We start from the raw sequence: 26,337 nt of genomic DNA, 5'->3' as shown, positions 1-26,337 counted from the left end.
TTAATCCCCTTCCAGTCCAGGAAATTGCTCATACAGGGGCTGGTGAATTCCAGACTTGATTACGGTAACGTCCTTTACCTAGGGGCCTCGGCATCGGTTATTAACAGACTTCAACACGCCCAAAATGCGGCTGCCAGAATCCTAACCGGAACCACATCCAGATGCTCCGCCAATCCGGCCCTCAAAAACCTACACTGGCTCCCTATTAAGGAAAGGATTACCTTTAAGACCCTATGCATTTCTCATAGAATAATGCAAGGGAGAGGCCCGCCGATCCTGAGATCCCTCGTCAAACCTCATCAGTCTAACAGAAAACTCAGGTCAGACTCCCTCTCCCTGGCCAGCGTCCCAAGAATAAAAAAGGCCCGCTCCGGGGGGCGACTGTTCTCCTACAATGCTCCAAAACTGTGGAATTCCCTTCCACTCCCCATCCGAGGAGAAAACAACCTACTTGCCTTTCGGAGGTTACTAAAAACATGGCTCTTCCCATAACTCTCCATTCCTCCTCCCCTCCCGCCAGATCAATAGGTTGACTAAACAGCGCTGGGACGCCCGAGGGTAGCTACGCGCTTTATAAATCCGCATCCAAATCCAATCTATGCGTTCTGCGTGACACAAGAAAAGCTAATATTACAAAACATATTTTACATCAATTGTGCTCTTAAATGTACAGTTCAAACCTGGTCTGAACATTAGAAGGAAAAAGAGAGCTCAACACAGTAGAAAAAGTATAATTGCACTGCAATTATGTTTCCATTGCAGCATCTGGAGCACAGTGCAAAATGAGCCTCTTCAGGTAGTAATTATTAGCGGTAATTGCAATGCAGCCTGAGTGGTAAACATTAATGAAATGGATTTCTAAGCAAATAAAATCAGAAGTGTCAAAAAAGACAAAGCATTTTTGATAACTGACTGATTCCGGCATGGAGGATACATGGACAAAATTGAACTGCAATCAGAAGCGCTTCAGAAATAAAAACACTAGAAGAAAAGGAAATTGCGCAGACATTTCAGGGTAATTACAGCCTTTGATCAGCTTTTGAAGTGGCTTTCAAGTGGAATCCTCAGAAATGGGCAACGCGCATTCGTATGGTGTTCACAAACATGTATCGATGCTGAGGGACTTTGCGCCACTGAACTGAGGCCAGAATTCCCAGCCTATGGCTATGCATGCTTCCTCTCACCAATGACGTGTTCAGGAATGCTGTGCTAACTCACTGGTAACATTCATTACTTTGAGACTATTGTTTTTCCTTTCATCTTAAGCTCTGTTGCAGGGTGTCAATAGCCTGCGTCCAAGTCTTCCTTGTCACAATCCATACTCAAAAACTTTGGACTGTGACGTGGAAGACAGATGGAGTGGCAATGGTGTGAATGCATACCAGTAATCTTCATTACCACAAGTCCAAGTTTCCTTGCCGCAAGCCTTACCTTTTGATATGGGACTGCGACAAGGAAGGAGACGTGGTGGCAAAGCGATAATTACTTCCCCGCATTCGTCGTTAATCGGAGTCCAAAGTTTCCGTATCGCAAAGTTTCCTTATCACAGTCTTTACACTGTTACCTGGGACAGTGACAGGAAAGGTAGGCGAGCTGACACATCCGTGATTACATGCTGACAGCAGCCATTGGCTCTGGAACAAACATTGTTTGCCACAGTCTTATTCTACGATTTAGGACTGTAACAAGGAAGACAGGCTTGGGGGCAATGCATACCAGTAATCTTCATTTTCCTAAATCCACGTTTTCCTTGTTGCAATCCTTTGTCTGTGATGCGGGATTTTAGCAAACAAGCAGTAGAGGTGGCAGAGCCATGATTACTCACCAGCTACTTTTTTATCTCCGTTTCTTCTCGTCACACACCTAACTGTATGATGTTGGATTATGACAAGAAAGACAGTTGAGACAGCAATACTACTACTGATTGAGGACCCTCAGTGCACCGAGCCATATCTTACATTTCACAATCCTGCATGATAGAGTGAGTACTGTGAGGGGCAAGATGGCGGAGGTGATACTGGAACATCCGGTACCCGGGCACACTTCCAACACCCGTGGCTCGTTTGGTTGACCTTTCTTTAGATCCTCCTTTTGTATTTCATTATCTTATCTAATACATGGCGATACTTTTGTTAACTGGGAAACTCAAAATCATTTGCAGAAATACATGGAAATGGATGGACATTCGAATTAACTTTTGCTTCTCTGCTTACAGAAAGCTCGGTATTTAGCACCCAACTGATTGGATCAATTGGCTTTGATTCCATTTCTACAAGGCTCTCTTGAATCCTACAGGAAACCCTAAAAGATACAGTGAGCTTTTATAGTAACTCCAAGTGTAAGCTGGTTGATGTTCAAGTCAAAGAGGCCAAAGAAAACAAGCTGCCCTGTTAGGGAGAAGTAAAAGTTCTTTAAGTGACAAATAATTTTGTCCAGAAATCCTAATGTGCTGCGCTTTGTATGGACACATGAGTTTCAAGTTTCAAGTTTATTATTTATTTGCATAGTTACTAAAAACCATTGCAACATTTTAAAATAAGCAGTAGGACTACTATTGTACACCATTAAAATCGATAAAACACATGCTAAAAAATGCTGTACAGTGGTTAAAATTGTCAGTGCGAGCGTCAGACGTGCGCGTGGTGAAGTGCAGTATAGTGCTTATTGATCGGTTGTTAGAGCCTGCTCAGAGTTTATACAATAGAAAGGAGCTCCTTCCTTGTTGCGATGGACACATGCATATCAATTTACCAAAATGCTGTGGGTAGCAGGACTAGCACCATGCACTATTTACTCTAATAACATCAAAAGGTTAAACCATGGTTACCCCAGGCAACAGCTAAATGATGTTTATCTATGGCCAACGTGGATTTAATTCTCACTCCTGAGGCTTCCAAGTTTCCAATGATGCACTTCATCATGGGATCACACCCAATGCTGTTTGGGATTAATAGTGTGAGAAATGGGTTTTCTGGCTGTCTAGGGTATGCACCTCAGCCGGCAAAATCCACCCCTCTAGTCAGGATAAGGGGATTGTACGTCTAAAATAACACCTGTTCACCCCCTTAATAGTTTGGCAAAAGCAGTCAGGTTTATCTCACAGGCAATGTGTAATATTTATCTGTGTGAAACAAGACCTAAACAATAAACATCTAACATACAGTGATTCAAATACCAAGCAAGCAGAAAGAAACTTTAAAAACAGTTCTTTGAAGATCGATAGATCTGTCCAGGCTATCACAGCATTGTGGGCCAGCTACGGTGTCAGGGAGACCCATAAAACAGTACCTTTGGAGATGCAGGGCATCGAACCTTGCTGTCAGCTCCGGAGGAGCGGCGTCTGGTCTGGAAGTTGTTGCAGGAGTTGTCTGGCCCTTCAAGTCACATGCATTGTAGGTTGAACTCCGCAGGTTTGAAGTCAGGAGCACCGGTGTCAGGGCTGCAGTGTGAAGTGGAACGGTGCGATGTGCGGTGCCCTCGAGAGACGGTCAGAGGGATCAGTGAGACCAGGCCTGTGGTGCGAAGTGGGGCAGTGCACGTTGCAGTGCTAACAGGTCACAGTGTAAGCAACGGCAGAGGTGTTGCTGAAGCGCTGTCGTCAGTAGACCCAAGGCTGCAGAATGAGACGGGGTAATGCAGTGTGCGGGGACCAAAGGTCGGGGTGCGTGCAGCCACATTAGTTGACGATCAGTAAACAATGGTGCTGGGGCTGGTGGGCCAAGGCTGCAGTGTGGTAGGGGGCAGTGTGTTGTGTAACTGACGAGCCTTGCCCTCAAACCACGGTGCAGGCATTGGCGTCAGTTTCAGCTTAGAGCAGCATCGTTGGTGAGACCAGGTACTCCGTGTTTAGCGGGACAGTTCTCCAGGTTCTCCATGAGTGGTGTCCACAGGTCATGGTGCAGGCAGCGGCATTGATGACGGTGTCGTAGAGTTGTCAGGGATACCAGGGTGGTGGTATGAAGTGAGGTTGTGCGGTGCCCACAGATCGGTACAAGCAGTGGCTCAGTGGTGCGAAGTGCGGCGGTGCCATCTGCGGTGCCTGCAGGTATTCGAGCCGGCAGCGGCTTCATTGATGGCGTTGGATTATCTTCTCCTCTGTGGCAGCTGAAACATCCAGTTCCAGATGCCAGCACCTAGAAGAGGTTGAAGTCTTTGATTTCCCTGAAACTTCCAGCAGGAGGCAAGCTCTACATCAAGGCCTTGGAGATACTTAGCATACAGAAAGAACAGTCCAGTCCTTTCCCTGCCCAAGACAGAAGCAGCAACTGCAGGCCAAACCAACAAAGCACAACAGCGAAGCTTTTCCAGCTCTTTCTCCTGGCAGGATCCTTAGTCCAGCAGTAATCTAAAGTTCTACGGTCAGGGTCTCAATATTTATACCACATTTTCCTTTGAAGTTAGTACAAAACATTTCCTCTGGCACACATAAACCAGTTCACCCAGGCTCAGGTCAGGTTCACGACAGGGGGTGGAAACAGCTTTGTGGAAGGCAGCCACTGTCCATTCAGTGCAACTTATAACTAGGGCTTCCGGTTTTATGGTGTTTATTTTTTAAACATTTCTGTCTATATTTATCTATATTTCTTTTTTGCCCATTTTAGCTGTATTTATCCATATTTATTTTGTGTTTTGCGTATAGATGAAGTTGTAAAACTGTACATTTCCATATTTATTGAACTGATAGATGCGCACTCATACTTCAACGTCGTCATGTTTTAGTAATTTAAGCTGTCAAATATTACATAACAATACATTCACTGGTAAATGCTAGCATTACATCTTAAACGTTTGTTGACATTTGATGTTATTTAGTTATTTAAAGAAATGTCATCCTGTTTTATAATTTCTCATGCTATTCATCTGCTCAGCTTCTGACCTATAATTCATGAAAGACAGCACGTAGAGTCACTTAAAAGAAGCATAATTTTCTTTATTTATCCACTTTTAAAAATAAATGCAGGCAGAAAACACATTGTTTTCTGTCTGTATTTATCTGTAAAAATCTGTGAAAACAGAAAACAGGGAGCCCTAATTATAACTTCCTTCAGACCTCTAAATGCGGGCAGGTCTATCCAGCCTGGCTAAGTGTCACCCAGGAAAGGCAGGACACACCTCAACCCCCCTTATGTCTGTCTAGTGTGAATGCAAATCTCCTTCTCCTGTCACTCTAAACCCAGACAGGGAATACACAAAAGGCAGAGGCACAAAGGATGGTTAAGCAAAAAAATGTTGACTTTCTAAAAGTTATATATTAAAGGAAGTTAAGCTCTAGGACCATAGCGAGGTAGGGCTTTTTTAAGTAGAAACACTGAAAAACCTGGCAACTGTTTCGTGGTACTGCTATTTAATTTAGACAGACACACAAAAAGAACCAATGTTTAAATCCCCTTGGATCTGGTTATTTATTTAACCTTTTCTATTGCATATCAAAAATGCTTTTGAATTATTTTATAAGCGTCTAAATGTAAAGGAAACACTATTTGTTTCAAAACAGATGGACATTGTTATACAAATACACAAAAAACAATAATGTGACAAAATGTACAACATTTAAAACAGACAATAATGCACCAATCTCTTTGCACAATTCTTTTTTACAACGATCCTTTTAAGACTTTAGCATTTGAACAAAAAGGGGCGTAAACCACAAAAGGAGCCAATCTCTTTGCACAATTAGTACACATTTGCAACAACCCTTTAAGATTTTAACAATTTGTCCAAAAAGGGCGTAAAACACAAAAGGTGCCACTGGGGGTCGCGTAACTAGTTAGCATGGAGGAGTCTTGTTCGTTATCGGAATTAACCTGACAAATCACTCCACCAACTAAGAACGGCCATGCACCACCACCCACAGAATCGATAAAGAGACTCCTCCATGCTAACTAGTTACGAGACCCCCAGTGGCACCTTTTGTGTTTTACTTCCCTTTTTGTTCAAATGCTAACGTCTTAAAGGGATCGTTGTAAAAAATTATTGTGCAAAGAGATCGGTGCATTATTGTCTGTTTTAAAAGTTGCTCATTTTTGTCACATTATTGTTTTTTGTGCATTTGTATAACTTTGTCCATTTGTTTTGAAACCAATAGTGTTTCCTTTACATGCAGATGCTTATAAAATAATTCAAAAGCGTTTTTGATATGCAAAAGAAAAGGTTAAATAAATAACCAGATCGAAGGGGATTTAAACATTGGTTCTTTTTGTGTGTCTGTTTAAATTAAATAGCAGTACCACGAAACAGTAGCCAGGTTTTTTCAATGTTTCGACTTTCTAAAAGTGGCATTTTCAAACACATAATATAAAAATCATCTATACTAAAAGACATATCTTTACTTTCTGAGTTCAGAAAGCCTTAACTTCACTTCACTTTGATAGCTTTATTTCGGTCGGTGACCATAAAAGCACAGATAAAATATGTACATATACATAAAATACATAAATAATTCGGTATAAAAAGTTATTAAACAATAGTTATCAAAGTGGCAGCAACGAACAATAAAATTCCATTTGTATTAAAAGTAAATAGTTGATTAGTTTATCAGGGCTGACCTTCTTCTCCACATACCATATAAAAAACGGGAAACAGAGAATACAATTGGGGGGGAAGTGTCATAGCGTAAAATCCTGCAGGCTTGTGCACAGTGCTTTAATCCCAAATTTCTGCACAATGGCACAAGCCAAGCTCTGCGTATTTTGTTATAAGCGGAGCAGAAAAATAAAACATGAGCAAGGTCTTCTTTGGTTTTATTACAGACGGGACAAACCCCCGCACCTCTTCCCGTCCACTTGCAAGTCAATTCCCCAATCGGGAGACAACCATACCTTAGTTGGATATATAACTTCTTTGCTCTGGGCGGCTGAATCAAGTCTAGGAACTCCTCCCTGCTAGGGGTCAGTTTTACTTGCAGGAATTCCATTGTCAGCCTACCCATAGATGACAGGCGGTATAGTTGATCCAGATTGTGCTGTCTAACTAGGGCTAACAACTCCGTTCTTTTTACCGCCAAACAGCCTTCCTCTGGGGTCTCCCATAGTTGGGGGAAGGCCAATCTGGTATAATGTGGCCTTTATATGGGATAGCCAAGGTATGTTTCTACTCTTCAACTGATCCCAAATTGCAATAAACTCAGCTCTGTAATCGCCGAGCTCTGGTGCAGTCCACAACCTTCTCCAGTACAAAAGGGGTCTGCTCGCCAGAAGTTCAGAGATAGGCTCTAGATCTAAATCTAGTCTCAGGGGTATCAGCGGGGTGCTCTGAGGAAGCCTTATCAAATTTCTAATGAATGTATGTTCGGCCTTGGAAAGGGCCGGTACGCGGGTATGACCCCAGAGTTCTGCACCGTACATTGCAGCAGGTCTAGCTTGGGCTTTATATATTTCAAGACCAGGGGAGACTGGTTTAAATAGCGTTTTCGTTTGAAATTTATTTATACCCCCCGCTATCTGTGTGAGCCTCAGGGCAGATTTGACCGCCTGTGGGCCCCAGCCAAAATCTTCGGTCAGGGTAACACCCAGATAGACAAAGGTACCAACCCTTTCTAATGGGATGGCATTTAGGACTGGGCAGGGGCGAGTGCGCTTCGGGGGGCCAAAGATCATGAACTTTGTCTTTTCTAGGTTGATCTCAAGCCCCCGCGAAGCGCAGAATATTACAAAGCCATCCAATACCCTTTGGATGCCTGTAGAGGTTCGAGACAACAGTAAGGTGTCGTCTGCGAACATCAATGCAGGCACCCGTCCAGATGCCAACCGAGGAGCATCGCTATTTTTGACCTTATCCAACTCACCCACCAAACCATTAATGTAGAGGCTAAAGAGAGTTGGGGCCAGGGCGCAGCCCTGACGCACTCCTCTGGTAACTGGAAAACGTTCTGAAAGCTCTCCATTTTTCCCACAGCGTACCTGAGCATAGTTCTCTTTGTGGAAATGCTTCAAAACTTCTAGGAGGTAGGGCGGGAGGTTTAAATCTTTCAGGACCTTCCATAAACTTTCTCTGGGCACGAGGTCAAAAGCAGCCCGTAAGTCTACGAAGACCAGGTAGAGACTACCCCCTCCCAGAATTACGGTTTTCCAAAACAAGACCTGTAATCTAAAGAGCTGATCCAAGGTCGAGATCCCTGCTCTGAACCCTGCCTGGTAGGTACTTAATATCTTGTTCTCCTCTGCCCACCCAAGTATTCTATCTAGTATAATCCGGCCCATAAGTTTCTGTGTAGTATCCAAGAGACTTATAGGCCTGTAATTCGAGGGAGCTAAAGGGCAACCTTTCTTGTAAATAGGAACAATATCAGCCCCTGACCAGGTATCTGGTAAATTAGCTCCTGCCAGAACTGCATTGAATAGTACAACTAGATAAGGTCCCCAGATTTTGGGTTGTGAACGAAAGAGATCGCCTGGCACTTTATCAAGCCCTGGGGCTTTGTTAGAGGGTAGCCTGGCAATAGCAGATTCTACTTCTTTGATTGAGATAACCTCAGTACTTTCAGTAGTCATCTGTTTCCTAGTTCTTAGGTGGCCAGAGTGGTTTCCACAATCTGGCAACTCCTGAAGACAATGCTCGTGTGTAGGATTTAAATCCAATGGAACACAGGGTTGGTCTTTTGGTTGCATTATCCGAGTCCTATTCAGTGGCTCCAAGGTGACCGAGGGGGAAGAATACAATGTGGCAAAGTGCATTTCCCATACTGAGGGAGCAATGTTTGGCAGAAAAGATTCCCCACTGCCTCCTACAGAAGAACTCACTAGCTCCCAAAAGAGCTTAGCGTCCTTTGTCACCAAGGCATCCCTCAGCGCTTCCCACCTCTCTTCTTCCCATTCCAACCTGCTCCTAGACAGTTCCTCCTTGTACGCTTGTCTAGCATCTTGGATGTTGGGTTTATTTTTTGATTTAATTGCTGCGAGAAGGTTCTTTTTTTGTTCCCTGCACCTAGTGTTAAACCAAGGAAAAGCTTTGGGCACATACCTCTTTGCTCTAGCTATTGGATAGAAGACATCCCCCAATTCCGTCACTAACTGTTTGTGTATTTCCACTGCCTGCGTTGGCCCTATTTCAGCAGCCATCCGAGTTATCCAGGGTATCGCAGTTTGATAAATTTTCGCAAGTTGTAAAGGTGATGTTGCCAGACGAGGCCATTTCACCCTTCTGCGATTGTTAGATAATACAAGAGGAGGAATTGCCACATTTAATGTAGTCTTAGGGTTTTTTAGCCCAAAGGACCCTGGCTTCACAACTAAAGTCAGGGCATTGTGGTCGCTATCCTGCCTTTTTTCAACTTTGAAGTTCTTTATCATACTCCAATTTTTAGCTTCTATCATTATATAATCAATGATGGAGACCCTGTCTGTCCGGTTAAACGTTCCTGCTGCTGGGCGGTCAGAGTCCATTCTCCCATTACACGCCCGCAGAGACGTTGTAAGGCAGAAGGATTTTACTTGTAATACCAAAGGTGTCCAAGCTCTGACTGGGGAAATATCAGGGTCTGGAATGTGCCATAGCGCATCTACCTCATCCTGCTCACCCTGATCCACCCCACCCAATGGTTCAAACTGGCAGTTAAAGTCCCCGCCAAGGACTATAGAAATACAAGGATCTAACCCTGAGATAAATGATGTCAGCTCACTCAGTGTGGTTGATTCTTTACCGTTTCTGATTGGCCTCGAATAAACATTGATTAGTGCTACTGGGGGGTTATTTGGCAGTTGTAATAAAACGCATTGGAAATCCAGCGATTTTGTTGGTATTTGTACGGCCTGGGTTCCCAAATGTGTGGCTACCCATATCGATAATCCCCCAGACGGGCGGCCTTTACCTAGTGATGTTGCGAGGATATTATAGGTAGCAAAAGTCGGGCTTCTGCTATCCTCCAATGCCCAGGTCTCCTGCATTAGGCAAATATCGAATTTAGTCATAAATGCAGTCCAATCTGGGGTGCCCAGCTTGTTTTTTAGGCCAGCTATATTCCAAGAGACCAATTTTATGCAACCTTGTGTCAGATCATCAGGACTCTCAGTGTCCAAGCTATTTATATTAGTTTCCCTGCTCACGCTCGTCTGATCAGCTTGTGAGCTGTTTATACAATCTGCTAGGGGTGCTTCTTCCTCTAAGGCCCTTGTCCAGCTGGCAGTTTTACTAGTGGGTTGTTGATCTAATTTTCCACCTAGGCTAAGTCAATCCACCTCTTCCAGTACACTGAATCTGTTCCTATGTGACTGTAACGGGTAGAGAGGAGTACGGATAGGCCAACCTTCTCTATGCATTCCTCTATTTTCCGCATTGCAGGGTGGGAGATGATGCCCCCTATTAAAGATCCTGACTCTAGGGCAGTGTGGTTCCCAGCTAGGAGTAGGATAGAAATAGGAGAGATGTAGAGCAGATATTTGGGTGTTTTGTTTGTAAGTGTCACTACTACATATGTATTGTACACCAGTGGCATCCCTAAAATTTAGGATTATTACATCTCCTGCTACAGTCTTTGGGTTCCTCCCAATCCAGCCCACTCTTCTAGCCAGCAAAATTTCTCCTGAAATGTCTCTTGGTAGGGGCCTGTTTACTGTGAGCCACTGAATGCACTTATTTTTCAACTCACCCTCGTTTTCTCTTTTGCCCTCACTTAGAGGTGGAACACCCACCAGTGCAACGACAAAGGTTTGTGCTTCAGGTGGTAAGTTTATTGTGGGTAAGTGCTGGGCATTAGTTTCTGGTATCATGTTAACTTTCGCGGGGATGCTAGTTGTGTTACTCAGCTGGCCTTGCTTTAGTTTAGTCGGGACTTTATCAGGTTTCCTTGCCAGAGTTTTTGTAAGTTGGCTATTTCTTTGCTGAGAACCAACACTAGGAGTGTCTTGGGGTGGAGGGGATGTAGAATTTTGGGTGTCCAAAGCCACTCCCGTATTGACAATCTGTGCCAGTTGGCTAGTAGTGCCAGGTACTAAAATACAGGTTGCTTTATTTTGATGGGCTTCCATACCAAGAGGGGCCAACGATCTTTGGGGATTGGCTACCTCAGTTTTCCCCCCACCTCTGGTGTTCAACATGGAAATCAATTTGTCAAGTTTTGATACCAGTGGCTTAAGCTGAGTGAGAATTGTACGTTCCAGGGAAGTTTGTAGGTCCGTGACCATATTAGCAACCCAACACGGTATTCCTGGCGCTGCGTCACGCAGATTTTCAGATGGAGTCACCAGGTCATGATTGGTACGGATATTTTTGTTTAATTTAGTTGGGGCAATGTTATTTTTATTTTTATTTTTATTCCTCGGACACGGCTTACATGTTTCCACCCTTTTCTTTACAACAGGGGGAGAAGCCAGTATAATAGATCTATCTCGGGGATCTTTAGAATTTTCTACTGGCACCTGGCTGGAAGGTAGATCTATATAGGATGATGTCATAAAGGAGCTAGCCTCCAGCGCTTCAGTCATAGTGACCGAAGTGTCTCTTTCCTGACTTGGGATGTACAGTGATGGTGTAATGGAGAGCCGTCTCTCGGTATTCTCTATAGCATTAGCCACAACCCCAATGGTCTGCTGCAGCATCTTATCAATGGCAGTCAACGTTGGTAGTGGCTGGGGACCTGCGGCTAAAGACTTAGTATGTGACCGTGTTGCAGGGGTTTTGGCATTTGTTTTCCTTCCCCGTTTCATCATTTCCTGATTTTATCACGTAGAGCTAATAAATACAATATAGAGATAAGTCTGCCACAAGTAGACAATAGGTGGAAATAACAGTCCAAACAGTTAATAGTCTCTAGTCCATAAGTAAGGGGTCTTGTGCTTCAGTGGATAATAAGCTTATCCAAAAGCCTGTGCCTAGTGCTAATCAAGTACAATTCAATAACATAAAACACCGTGGTGACTCACAGTCTCAGGACGAAGGGGATGTGGCCCGGCCCGGCCTCTTCCGGCCCCTGACGGCCACAGACGGCCCGCCCTCTGCCCGGGCTCAGCCCGCGCGCGGTCCCGCGACGCGGGGGATAGCCTCGCTTTTGTAGCGCCTCCAGGTGGTGTCGATTGGGCGCCAGCTTCCGCCCCAGGTGCTGCTGGGAAGTGTAGTCCCCTGGTGACGCGGCCGCGAAGATAGCAAACGCGGCGGCAGGAGGGGGACAGGCAGGACGAAGAATAAAGATGCTGGTGTCCTTGGCGTTAGAGTCAGCGCTGGCAAAGTCCTCCGTTAGGGCCACAAATTCAAGTAGGTTCCCCCGCTCCACCGGGGATAGCCTCGCTTTTGTAGCGCCTCCAGGTGGTGTCGATTGGGCGCCAGCTTCCGCCCCAGGTGCTGCTGGGAAGTGTAGTCCCCTGGTGACGCGGCCGCGAAGATAGCAAACGCGGCGGCAGGAGGGGGACAGGCAGGACGAAGAATAAAGATGCTGGTGTCCTTGGCGTTAGAGTCAGCGCTGGCAAAGTCCTCCGTTAGGGCCACAAATTCAAGTAGGTTCCCCCGCTCCACCGGGGATAGCCTCGCTTTTGTAGCGCCTCCAGGTGGTGTCGATTGGGCGCCAGCTTCCGCCCCAGGTGCTGCTGGGAAGTGTAGTCCCCTGGTGACGCGGCCGCGAAGATAGCAAACGCGGCGGCAGGAGGGGGACAGGCAGGACGAAGAATAAAGATGCTGGTGTCCTTGGCGTTAGAGTCAGCGCTGGCAAAGTCCTCCGTTAGGGCCACAAATTCAAGTAGGTTCCCCCGCTCCACCGGGGATAGCCTCGCTTTTGTAGCGCCTCCAGGTGGTGTCGATTGGGCGCCAGCTTCCGCCCCGGGTGCTGCTGGGAAGTGTAGTCCCCTGGTGACGCGGCCGCGAAGATAGCAAACGCGGCGGCAGGAGGGGGACAGGCAGGACGAAGAATAAAGATGCTGGTGTCCTTGGCGTTAGAGTCAGCGCTGGCAAAGTCCTCCGTTAGGGCCACAAATTCAAGTAGGTAAAGCCTTAACTCCATTTCTCCATCCTGTCCTAATGGAAAGTTAAGCTTGTAAGATGTTACAAAGCAACTCCCTTGTTAGACTATGTGACAGGTAAACTTGCAAATAGTGAAAACCGAAATGCACAGTATATCACTATTAGTACATGTAATAAACACCAGTACATGTCCTACTTTTCCCCTACACCACACCCTGCTCACAGGGCTACCTTAGGCCTACCTTAGGGGTGACATATATGTAAGAAACGAGATGGTTAAGGCCTGGCCTGTATAATTACGAGTAGAGCGTAAATATTTTTTTATCACAGTCACATATACGCCACTCGACCTTCATTTTAATGAGGCAGGGAACCTATCTGAATAAAGGTCTCTTATTGGATTCCCTTACCTTTTTTAATCACTGCACACACTTATTCACCACATCTACTCACATTGGGCCCCTCACCCCCACTACACCATACGGCGTGGAACAAAAGATCTCCGCCAAAGAGCCCCACATTGGGTGCCCGTCGGGTATTGCAGCGCCGACCCGACGAGGAGCAGGCCCAATGATGAAGCATGACACCTAGCTGGCTGGGTGTGTGAGGGCCCTAGATCCAAACAAGGGAATTTCCCTATCCCCTTGTAATATCAGTTGGACTACCTCCGTAGTAATAGTTATTTTGGCTCTCTTACCTGCTTAAGACTCTCTTTAGGAACTACATACTCTTTCTTGTTTTGATTATTATGGGCATGTATGTAGGACCTTTCAAGCCCACTTGTCCCCCCCCTTTTTTGTTAAGCAGTGGGTGCACTTGCCAGGTCAACATGGCAGAAAAACTGCGCGCCGACACTGCAGTGGTAGATCTGAGACACCTTTGAAAAGCTACTTGTGTCGGTGTCACAATCAGTGCTTCAGGCCCACTGGCAGCATTTGATTTACAAGCCCTGGGCACACACAGTGCACTGTACTAGGGACTTAGTAGTAACTCAAATAGGCCAATCAAGGAAACACCCATCCATAAACCAATTTACACGGAGAGTATATGCACTTTAACACTAATTAGCAGTGGTAAAGTGCCCCGAGTCATAAAACCAACGAAAAATACGTCGAAAACAGGAGGCCAAAAAACAAAAAGTCTGGGGATAAATGTGCTGAAGAAGCCAAGTCTATCATAGAAAATGTATGATTTCTCTGAAAATATCTCATGACAATTGCATTTCTGTTAGATCTGGGGGTCTCTAGTTGGCAGAGGTAGGTACCACTGTCCAAATAGGAACCCTTACTTCTAGTCAGGGTAAGGGGGATACACTCTTTAGATAACCCCTGCTCACCCCCTTGGTAGCTTGGCACGAGCCGACAGGCTTATCAAAGGCAATGTGTAAAGTATTTGTACCAACACTCACAGTAACACAGTGAAAACACCACAAATGGACTCCACACCAGTGTAGATAAATAAAGTACTTTTATGTAAACTACACAAGACCAAAACGACAAAAATGCAACATACACAGTTCAAGACTATGGTTTCAAGAGAGTTCTTAGCTTAGCGACAAAATAATCCACATTAGCGTCGATTTTAGCCAACAGAACCTGGTGATGCGATAAAGTTTCCTAGCGGCGCTCAGGCGTCGAAAAACAAGCAACAGCGTCAGTCCTGAGACCCTGGGGAGGCGATGCGACCCTGGGGAGGCGATGCACGCAGCGGGCGTGTGCGACGAATCCGGTCTGTATGGGGAGTGAGGCGATACTTGTATGGATTCCAAGGCGTAGCTTCTCCGGTAGAAATTTACTCGCAAACGCACGATGCGACGATCTTCGATGGTTCTGCGACGATGTTCGCAGCGATGAAATACGGCCCTCGAACGAGCAGTGCGACGATCTTCGATGGCTCTGCGACAATGTTCGCAGTGACGAAATGCGGCCTGCTAACGAGCGGTGGGACAATCTCACTCAGCAGCGGCAGGCTCTGCGACGATACTCGCAGCGACGGGAATCTACCCGCTCCGGTGGCGATGCGCTCCGAAGATGAACGTGGCGTTGACGTTGCAGCGGCAACAGGCGCTGCGACGATCTTCGCGGCGACGGAAATGTTCTCGCTAAGCCGGCGGTGCGTGAAAAAGTTGCAGATCTTTTACTTCCTTTCTCTTGGTCAGCTTCCTAACAGCAGTCACAACTTCCAGAGGCCCCACAATTGGATCAAACACTCTAGGAAGGGCAGCACACACACAGCAGAGTTCAGGGGGAAGCTAGGGGTGAAGTCCTTTTGTTCCTGGGACTTCTTAACAGGAGGCCAGCTCTACTCAGGCCTTTGGAGATTCCTTCAAGCCAGGGGACACAGCACACAGTAAAGTCCTTCCCCTCTCCTTGGCAGCAAAGCAACTGCAGGTCAGACTTACAGCAGGTCAGTCCTTCTTCAGTCTTCCAGCTTTCTCCTTGGCAGAGGTTCCTTCTTTATTCCAGGATAATCTAAATTCTTTGGATCAGGGTCCCAATATTTATACCCCAAAATCCTTTGTCCTCTGAGGGCAGAGGGGCCTTTGCCCAGTCCAAACCAGTTCTGGAGCACTCTGTTTACATGACTCCTTCTTTCCTTTCACAGTGCAGGGCAGAAACATCAGACGCCCCACAGAAGGTGGAGCCAGCATTGTGGAGGGAAAGCACAGCCCTGGAGCACTTTGTAGACATGATTCCTTCTCTCCTTTCACAGTGCAGGGCAGAGACATCAGAAGCGCCACAGGGGGTGGATCCAGCACTGTGGGGGGGCAGGCACTGTCCTATTCAGGTCCCAGGTGCAACTCCTCCCTCCCATCTAGATGCAGATCTCTTTATTCAGCCCTGTGCTGGCTCACCCTGTCTCCGGGAATTCCCCAGCCCCCTGGAATTCCCCAGCCCCTGTCACTCCAACTCCAGATAAGGAATACACAGCCTAGCAAAGGCAGGTTTGGATGGTTAGACAAGAAAATACCTACTTTCTAAAAGTGGTATTTTCAAACACAGAATGTTAAAACCAACTTCACTAAAAGATGTATTTTATCATTCTGAGTTCAGGCATACTAAACCTGAATTTCTACCATGTTCCCTGAGTCAGTTTAGGATTATAAAACGTAATAATCAAACTGCCCATTCTGGCCTATGGAGAACAGGTAGCCTTGCAATAGTGAAAAACGAAAATGGCTGTTATTCACTACCAGAGCATGTCACCTACACCAGTACATGCTCTACCTTTCACATACACTGCACCCGGCCCAGGGGGGTACCTAGGGCCTTCCATAGGGGTGTCTAATGTGTACAGAAAGGGAAGGGTTAGGCCTGGCCAGTGTGGACACTGGTCAGGTCAGCATGGCAGTTAGCAACTGCACCCAGGCACTGCGGTGGCAGGCCGGTGACACCATTTTAGGGCTACTCCTGTCGGTAGCACAATCAGTGCTGCAGGCCCACTAGTAGCATTTGAATGACCAGCCCTGGCACACTCAGTGCACTTTACTAGGGGCTAACAGGTGAAACAAATATACCAATCATGGATAACCAATCAATATAACAATTTACCTAGGGAGCACTTGCACTTTGACACTGATTAGCAGTGGCAAAGTGCCCAAAGCATCTAAACCAGCAAAAACGAAATCCAGCACAGCGTCAAAAATACAGGAGGTAGAGGCAAAAAGTCTGGGGAAATCACGCCAAAGATGCCAGGTCTAACAGTTTCCATTACTCATGTGCTGTTTGGGGGAGCTTCTTTTCCGTGAATCACACATGCTTCAAGTGCAGTCCAATTCTCTATCATGTCAAACACCCCAGAGAAATACCATATTCTCCGGGTATACTTTTACTGTAATCTTCTTGTGAACCACTCTGCATGCACCATGCCTTCACCCGTGAGCCACTCATTAGTGGTCGGGGAAGGTATCTACGAACTGCAATAATGAATTCCATTTGAAATGATTTTGTACAGATCATCTCTAAAAAGGGCAGGAGTAGACTGGTCCGCCTCCTGTGCGAATTTGGACCTAAGGTATGCAGATTTGAAAAACTGTACTGACATCTCCACTGCCTGATTGTTCATGGATTACATTTTTACTGAGGCCCTGTACAAATCCTGCACTTTGCACCAGACCATCAGCCCGAAGAATTGCACCAAGTCTGTCTGAATGTTTAAAAAATTGGTGCAGACTTGTACCAGGACTGATACAACATGTGAACTACACCTCTTGATAGTTGCAATGGACAGCCTGATTTATTTAGGGTAACTCTTCTCTAATGAAATGTACAAAATCCTCTATGGTTACACAAAAAAAAATAAGCATTGGTAATGCATCGGTTTCACCTGTGTAATAAATTAAGAGCTGTTTTCATCAATTATCATCTGGCAGAAGGAAAGAGCTCCCTGGTAGATAACAGTGGAGTGGAGAGCATGTGGTGTAGTGACCAGAGCTGCTGACTCAAGAGCTGGGAAACCTGGTTCAAGTCTTGGCAGCACTGCAACATCCTGTCATCCTATGCACTTAAACTCTCGTGTGATAAATTGTTATATATGTTGCAAGAGTAAAAGGCAAAACTTCATTAAAATATAGTTCCACCAAAGTGGACATTAACAGTATTTTGGCAGCGGGAAACTGATAAGAGAAGCAGATGAGGAACAAGCATTGGTAAATGCGGGGAAATATGCTACAGCCAATAGAAATGGAGGAAAGGTAAAAGGCATGCACAGGAACCAATGGGAAGCCAGGAAAGAGAGGAGGCTGGATGAAAGTCCATTTTAAGTTTGTTTTAAAAACAATAGATTTCTCAAGCACAGCCCAGGTGCTGTGCAGGTGAAACCTAAAAAGCACTTTTAATTTGGTTGCAATATGAAGGCCATTTGATGTTTGTGCGTCGCATTTTATGTTGCTTTTGTGATATACTCTGTGCTCTCCTGCTAATGATCATCAAGCGGGTGCAAGGTCTACTTCATTCAGTATCCTTCAGCGATATGTGACTGCACGTCAGCTGCATCGTCCCTCGCGCTCCTCACAGAAGCACATTATGAATTGTAATGTCCTGTGTAACATGTAATAAATGCTTAAATGTGTGGTCTGGACAGAAAGAACGGGGAGGGGGCGTTACTTCATTAGCATGAATTATATAATTGCCAAGCCTTGAATACACAGGCTGCACTTCCACTAAAATTAGATTAAGCTTGAAGGCTGAGGAATAATGGTGTTTCTGCGCTTGTTCAATCAGCGCCAAAGGTCCCCTAATCCTGTTGTGACACATTAACGCGTGGAAGCTTTTTTCTGGCTTTATACATTAAGTAAAGGGCGAAGGCTGGCTTCGGATGCGAGGCAGTCAGTCCATCTGCCTAATTCATGCAATGTGCTTTCTGGCTGAGTAGTGGGTGCTATGACCCGCCTAAATCCACTTACAGGGCTCCAGTTTAAGAGAAAGTCTTGGAACTGAAATCTTTTGTGTGTAGCAATGGGCACTGTGGGTAGTTGGCAAACAGAATAAAAATAAAAACCTTTAATATTTATACAGTTCTTGCTAAGTGCCATTTCAAATTTATCTGAGCAGGTGGAGGTGAAGGTGTTACTTTACAGGAAAACATTCTTCCTCGTGGGAAAAAAAGACAAATATGCAACTGCCCAGCGGGGCTGCCTTCCTTAATAGCTAATTGCAGCATGTGTACAATTAAGCATTGAGAAAATATCTTTTTTTGTTAAAGCATTTGCATGGCAGCAGTAGGGCTGCAAACTTCTGATCAGTGTGCTACCGGTGTACCACTACCGTGCTGTGTAGTGGTACCGTGTACTGGTGAACCACCAGGTGTACTATTGACATTGTTTGTGAATTCCAAAAGGTAGTTCATTTGCCCCAGTCGACAGGGGTACATTTACAGGTGCTGATTTGTTTTTTGGGGGGGGAGTGGGGTCCGGTTGTCTTCCCATAGGCTCAATTGGTACTCGGTGTACTGGAAGGATGAAGGGATACAGTGACCCTGCCAGGTTTCGAGTCTGTGACTGCAGGTGATACACAGGCCATAGCAGCAAGCTACCACATAACATGCTATTTACTCTCGTGTGTTAAGTTGGAAGATAGGTTAACCCCTTGCGTGTTCATGACGGAACCACTCATGCTGCGGCCGTTGCGGCCGCTCCGCCCACGCGGCGCTGATTCCCCGCCTGTGCGGGCAAATAATGCGAGTGGGCGGAGACGTGACGGAAACACTCCGTCATGAGCACAGCGCGCCCGTGGCTCATGACGGAGTGGTTCCGTCACAAGCATGGCGGCGCCACGCTGACCCCGAATCCCCCCAGCGCCGCAGCGGAATTTGTGCCGCGGCGAAGGGGTTAAAGGGGAAAAGTGAATTTCCACAACAATAAAAAATATATATAGATGTGCCATTCGTTTTGTTTGCTGTAGATATGATCAGAGTGAGGAAAGTTGGCACACTGCAGGCTTCGGCCTGGGTGAAACTATGGTTACATAAAATTGCGTTATGATTTTTAGAAGAAACAAAAGAAACTGACAACAGATAAAAATACGATGTTTATTAACATTTCAGTACCAATCGCATTGAGTCTTTCTCGAGTGTTGCTTAAAGTTAACCGCATTCTGTCGAAAAAGCCACACCTCTATGTATTCTCTCATTGTATTTGACTTGACTGGGCCTCTGTTTTCATTTACATTTTCTGTCTGACCTTTTCTCTGGTGAACATCCCTTCTTCACAAAAGATGTGTGTTATTTTGCAACCAAAGTGTGCCTGTTTCCTTAAAAGCCGTGGTGGGTTCTGCTGCGTGTTTGCCTTTATTGTGTACGATATAATGACTGCAAGATAATGACTGATGGCCGGGGATGCGCGCGACGCAGATCTCCGCTTCAGAGCGTCAACTGGGGTGTGCATAACACATTGTTTTAATTAGCATGATGTATCTGCAAGAATAATTTTCCAGCTGATATCATCACTGCGGGCCCCAATCATAATTCCCAACTAATTGGCAGGGGCTCCCCGCGCAACACAACCCTGAACGGGCCGCAGACGACAATGTTCTTCCTCTCTCAGGGCGCGTAAACAGGACAGGCGGCAGCAGCAACGACCTTGGCGTCCGTCGCCCTGCTCGTTCTCCGGCTATGCAGAACAGCCCTAGGAGATGCTGACGCGTTGCCATCCATGAACTCTGGTTGGGAGAATCGCGTTCAGACCGAGCTCACCACACAACGGCGTACCTCACACCACGAGTAGATTTTGGGAAGTTTCATATTCAGTGGACCTGTGTATTTCCGAGTGGGTTTCCTCACCTGGGTATCATTCACAGAGGTCCATAATCGCATGCTGAGTCCATGCGCGTGCAGCAGAAAGATTGAATTGCTTAGTGGTCTTGCAAAGCGGCGGACAGGGCAGTATAGCGGGAGCCTTCTATGATCTTGGCATCAAATGAGGTGCTTGATTCAGCCTGGGTTATCGTGCTGTTTTAGGCACAATTCTGTAAGAGGTATTCTCTAGACACCACACACTGTAGCGTTTCGCAGTATTAAGCATCCCCTCGAGTAAAGATGCTCGGAGTCTTGCGTTGCGCGTAACTGTCACTGGGGCTATAAATGTAGTTAATGTCTTCCTTGTTTGGGGCCATGTCTGGCACACCTGGTTACTGTCTGTTGAGAGTCTGTCCTTCCGGCGTGTCCTTGCTGCGCTCTTGTTTCTCGGGTTGCAGTATGGAGTGCCCGCGCGCTGGCACGTTCACCTCTCTCTTTTGAGTGTTGCGTCACCTTGGCGGCCCCGCCACAGGCCCGAGTTGGTTCTGGCGCCAAGAGGGCGCACTGCTCCAGAGCACGAAGCCAGGCGTACACCTTTTGTGGTACAACACCCATGCCACCTGCAGCCCCATGCCCGCCTCGTTGCTTAGTATTCTTCGAGAAACGCACGTAGAGTCTCAGAAATTATAATGCAGTGTCTCTGAGATAAACGTCTGCAGGGCATTTTTGTGGAAGATCATGTCCTCAGACAAAATCGAAACTGCTCTGAATGTATTCCGACCAAAATGTATTACAGCACGGACTTGTCGCGGAAGCCGAGAGCACCGCGATGATTTAGAGTTTAATTTGAAGCATGTACACCGAGCCACTGAACTGCGAAGGTGCTTACATTGTCTTTATCACGGCTGCACACTACGTGCCAGCGGACTTTCTCTGGAAGGCTCGATAGTCACTCATATATATACCTTACAGCAGCAGCCTGCTGCCCAAAGTTGTACTTCTGACCTCATTTCGACATTTTACGCGACATGGGTGCATAGAGATTCGCACCGTGTGCCCCACGTATCTGTTAGTTTAGCTCTGTACTGAATTTACTAAGTGTGATACTTCACAAAGCTATTACCTTGAAAGGGGGTTTAAAGATGCATTTTCATATGGAATACTTGAGTGTCGCAATCTACTTGACATATATCCATACTTCAATTCAAATAAAAGGGAGGGGTGAGCGTCCAGGCCCCCATGTAAGTGCACCCCTCCACAGTGACACTACACACACCAACAAGGAGCGGTCTCCGGAACTGCGCCAGGCGTGGTTTCTACAGCACCTTTGAGACAACAACACAGCATTACCTCCTCGTTAGTCTTCCTCACCACATGACTAACACAGTGAGCTTCAGCTCCACAACAGAACCCTCCAAAGCAAAAAGTCAGCATCCCATGCCTCCCATCCCTTCCCAAGATGGCCGACCCATTACACCCATGACCCCTATAAGAGGCGGGCCGGCCCAACCCATCAGCCTGTTTTTTTTGTTCTGCACTCTCTCCAGAGCGCTTCAGGTGAGTGGTGCCTGCTGTAGCAGGCGCGTGGGTCCAGGGTTGGAGGTCCTGCTCTAGCGGACCCTAGGGGCATGGACCTTGTTTTGATTCCCCTACTTGTTACCCCCGGTGTGTGTGGCGGTTGCTGTGCTTGTGCCGGTGAGGCTCTGCCCTAGCGAGCCGTGGGTTTTCAGGTGAGGGGGGGTTTGCGTGGGGGCCGGTCTTTCCGGTTCCCTTGTATGTGGCATTCCCTTCGCCGCCCGCCTTTTGTTGTATTCTGCGGGCGGCAACAGTACGGAGCTTGGTCTTCCGAGAGTTGCGGGCGGGTGCTTTACATTTCTCAAGCCCTGTTGTCAACTCCTGCCCCGAGCCGCGTATTCGCCTGCCCGCCTGCCCCTCGTGGCGTTGGGGGAGGCGGCGGCTCTGCGGGGCTCGGTCCGACTGTGGGCCGCTGTGCGGCTCCGGCGCGACGTTTTTGCGCCGGGGCGGCCTTGGGTGACGCATGCTTACCTGCGTCCTGGTACACTCTTCCGGCTTGGGAGCGCTCCGGGGTGGGCGGCGTTGCTGGCTGCGCGCTGTTGTTCCTCGCGGCTGTGGGCCGGTTCGTTGTCCCGGGAGCGGGGCTTCGTTGGGGGCGTGTCCCGCCGGGTGTTTCTTCCGCCTTCCTTGCCTTTTTGGGCGCCGAGGGTTTTCTTTCGAGTCAGGATGACTGAGTGGTCTGGGGCGCTGTGTTTCGGCCACAGTCTCCTCTGGTGGCGTGGGTTCGTATCTCACTTCTGACACCAGTGTCTTTGCTTTTGAGTTGGGTGTCATGCTGGTGTGCTGTGATTCTCGCGCTTCCTGCATAATGATAGATGAGGGTGTCCTGCCCTTCCGGGATCCTCCTGACGCGATCGCCCTGCAGTCCTTTCAGGTCATGGTTCAGGCCGCTGTTTCGGCGGCTTTTGCGCGGCGCTCGTTGCCAGGTACCCTCCTCCCCGATCCGTCCTCGCTTGGATCCCTCCTTGGTCTTGGTCACGGGTCACGGGTTCAGTTCTCGGCGGGTCCGCTCGGTGTAGATAATATGAGTACCTTTGGTTTGGGTTTCACCTAAACATCTGTTATTCAGAGCCAGCATTCCTGTTGTGGCGAACGTGCGCTTTCCGTATACGCAGGTTCTGTGTGGTTGTCCTACACGGTCATTGTACTGGGCTTCTTTTATGGGTTTACACATGCATAATGTTCTTTGTGTTGTCGTGCGTTTGCTGCTTTTCTTCCTCTTCTTTTCAGCCTGGTGCTATGGCTCACTGGGGTGTCTTGTGCCTCTGGTTCTCGGGGCTCTCACAGGACAAGGGGTCGATTCCCGCACTCGCTGTCTATGTGTCATAAGTTGGCAACTCTTTATGGCTCTTCTTTCGTGGTGGTGTTTGATGTACGCTGTCCACTCTTCCTGCTCTGAGTAGGCCTGGGCAAAAATTTCGTTCCGTTCGCGGAAATTGCGATAATTTGCCATTTTTGCGTTCCGCGGAGAGCGCGAAAATGTCAAAAATTCCGGTTTCCGCAGCTTGGCGATAATTTGTTTCTTGCTCGCGCTGTAAAATGATACATTCTCGCGCGCGCGCGATCGCCTTACCTGAATCCCTGCGTTCGCCGACAAGTTTTCTTGATCCGGTCGCGTTCTCCATGAGATGTTGTATTGTTTTTAGCCATTTGCGCTGTCTCGCGACAGTTCGCGCCCGCAGTGACGTCATGCGTCGCGCGACCACGTCTTTCTTCTCGCGATCATGCACCGCGAGAACAACTCAAAACAAGATGGCCGCGCCCGCAAGCAACCACATGGGTAAGTTGGCGACCCGCAACCATGCAGAAAATCTCGCGAACATGCCGGAAAAAAACTTCCGCATCTTCGCGATATTTCTGCTTGTTTGCGATAATTTTAAACATTCTCGCGATAATTTGCGAAGGTTAATTCCGCAAATTCCGCCCACCCCTAGCTCTGAGACGCCGGTCGTCTCACTTTTTTGTGATCCTTCTGTGGTTGGTGGGTGCTCGCTTCGGCAGCACATGTACTTCATTTGGTTCGATGCTGGGAAGTTTGCATGGCCGCTGCGCAAGGATGACACGCAAATTCGTGAAGCGTTCCGTGTATGCAGTTGTTTTGTCCTGCTTCTGGGGCTTCTCGGATTCCATGTACCAGGAGCTTTAGCTCTTTGGTTAGTCTTGTGCCTCTGGTTATCGAGGCTGTCTCAGGACTAGGGTTCGAGTCCTGCATATCGCTGTCTAAGTGTCATGGGTTGGCTGAATTTCGAAACTCTGCTTTGTGGCTTTGCTTCACTTTTCCGGTACGTGTGTTCTGTCCTGGTGGTTGGGGGTGCTAGCTGGGTGCTTGCCTCTTCCTCCTCCGGTTCTGTTTTTCCCTCTCTTGGCTACTGTGCCATGCGGGACTTGTCGCCCCGTTGGGTGCGTTGTTGTGTGCCGTTGGCCTGGTGGCTTGGGGTTCTGTTGCGTCCGCTTCAGGTGCCTCTGTTTCTCCTCTTGAAGAGCTATGTGGGGGTGGGATGCGCCGCCCGCCTTCCCTTCGGGTGCGGGCGGTGGAGGTTGTAGGCGATTGTCTTTTTGCTTCGCTGTCGTCCTTCCTGCGCGCTGGCGCTGTGTTGCCTTCCCTCTCTTCCCACTCCTACTGCTCTGCCCCGGTTGATTCGGGGTTCCCGGGTGGGGGCCCTGCTATGTCGGGTTCTCTTGCTGGTTCCTCCTCCTGCTGGCCGTCACGGTCCTGCCCTGCGCTCCCTCCTCCCCCGCCGCCTTGTGCTTGATGCCCTGCTATAGCGGGCTCTGGGGTTTGGGTTTTGGCATTTGGCTGCCCCTCTCTGTGGGGGCGGCTGTGGGCTTCTATATTTTTCCAAATGTTGCTCCTGGGTGCGTGTGGGTCCCTCGGCCTCCTGTGTCTGTAGGGGGCGCGGGGCTCGGTTGGCTTTCGGCTTGCCGGCGGTGTCCGCTCTGTGCCCTCGGTTCTTTCGTGCCTTTCCGCCCTGGTTTCGCATGGCCTGGTCTGTGGTTGTGCAGGGTCGGGCCTGGTTTGTGCCCGGTTGGGGTCCCGTCTGGGTCTTCCGGGTGCTGTGGGCTTTGGGGTCCTTTTTGGACTCTCCCCGTTGTGTTCGGGTCTGCGGCTGTGCCGCTCCCTCCTCTTCGTGCTCCCTGTCTCGGCGGTTGGTTCTTGCCCCCCTTTTTCTGTTGGGCCAGGTGCTATGGCTCAACCGGGAGCTATGGCTCAATGGTAGGTCTTGTGCCTCTGGTTATCAGGGCTCTCACGGGACATAGGTTTGTGTCCCGCAATCGCTGTCAAGGTGGCATTTGTTGGCATTTCTTTCAAACTCTTCTTTGATTGGTTCGTTTCAGAGGAGATTGGCATGGCCCCTGCGCAAGGTTGACACGCAACATTCGTGAAGCGTTCCATTAAGTTCTCGCAGGCCTTGGGTTCGTGTCACGCACATGCTGTCTTTGTGTCATGTGTTGGCACACTGTCGTTCTCTTATGAGGTTGTCTGACTTGGTTGGGGCCTTCCTCGTATGGTGTTTTGGGTGATCGCTTCGGCGGCTGGTGTACTCCGCCTGGTACGTTTCGGTGCTTTTCGCATGTCCCCTGCACTCGGTTTCCACGCGTTTTCGTGGGCCGTTCCTTGCAGTCTTGTTGCCTGGCTGTTTTTCTCCTTCCGGTTGGTCTCGGTGCCTCTGGTCCTTCCTTGGTTCGGTTTGCCCGGCCTCTTCCCGCTTCTGTCCTGGTACGGCTGGGAGGTTTTGGTGCTGCTTTGGACTACTGCGTCTCCTGCAGGGGCCTGGGTTCGGTTTCTTGGTCGCGGATGCTGATCCTGTTGAGTCCCCTTTGCCGCTCCTCCGTTTGTGGTTGTTACTTTGTAGGCCGCTGCTCTCCGATTGCCGTATTGGTTGTCGTGAGCTTTTTTGTTCTGGGCTGGGTCTGTGGTTTTCACTCTGGGTGTTTTCCAGTCTGGCTTCTGTTTGCCGTTCCTTGGTGGCTCTGGGGTTTTCCCCTGCCTTGCTGACCCTGCCTTGTGCTCCCGGGTGTTTGCTGGGTTCGCCCCTGTTTGTGGCTGCCTGTGTGACGGTGTTCTTCTGGGTCCCTTTGGTGCTGTTTGCTCCCTTTGGGTCTCTGGTGTTGGCTCTTTGGCCTTCTCCTCCTTTTTCTGCCGGAGTTTCTGGATCACCCTGCCCTTCTGCCCTTCTCGCCTTTGGTGGGTGCTCGTTTCGGCGACTCGCTTGGTCCCTGTGTGGGTCGGGCTCGGTCCGTGGCGCGGCTTTTCCCTGCCTTCTGTGCGTGGGTGGTCTTGTGGGTTCTCCGCTTTCTGCGGTGGCCTGGTTGAGTCCCCTTGGTGGCCAGGTCTCTTCGGTGTCGTTCTGTCACCTTCCTGGGTCTGTTTGTTCCCTTATTCCTGCCTGGGTCTCTCCTTGGGGTCGCGGTCCCTTCCGGGGGGGTCCTTTGTGTGACTGGGGTTTATTTCCCCTTCTGTTCTCTTCTGCGCCCCTTTTCCTTCCTTGCAACTCGCGAGTGGTGTTCTCCCTTGCGGGGTTGCTGTGTTTGTCAATCGGCTTCTCCCTTTCTGCTGTGCCTTTTTTGATGGGTCGCTGTGGTGGGGTTGCCCTCTGTTCGTTCGGTTTCCCTTTTTTTTAAGGGGGGTTTTTGTTGCCCTCTTTC

General features: G+C 48.1%; 1 protein-coding gene and 2 non-coding genes across 9 annotated transcripts in view; all 3 read left to right on the top strand.

The window, feature by feature from the left end:
- Positions 1 to 26,337, top strand: part of LOC146855301 (synaptotagmin-1) — a 4,118,085-nt gene that overhangs the window by 3,123,793 nt on the left and 967,955 nt on the right. The gene's annotated exons all lie outside the window — the stretch shown is intronic.
- Positions 23,676 to 23,781, top strand: LOC146855303 (U6 spliceosomal RNA). Its single transcript, XR_014958920.1, has one exon. It is a non-coding gene; the product is annotated as a U6 spliceosomal RNA (small nuclear RNA).
- LOC146855302 (U6 spliceosomal RNA) lies at positions 24,981 to 25,090 on the top strand. Its single transcript, XR_014958921.1, has one exon. It is a non-coding gene; the product is annotated as a U6 spliceosomal RNA (small nuclear RNA).

The sequence above is a fragment of the Triturus cristatus genome, chromosome 4_1 (assembly GCF_964204655.1).
Source record: "Triturus cristatus chromosome 4_1, aTriCri1.1, whole genome shotgun sequence".
In the NCBI taxonomy this organism is placed as follows: domain Eukaryota; kingdom Metazoa; phylum Chordata; class Amphibia; order Caudata; family Salamandridae; genus Triturus; species Triturus cristatus.
This window is presented reverse-complemented; position numbering and strand designations above follow the sequence as displayed.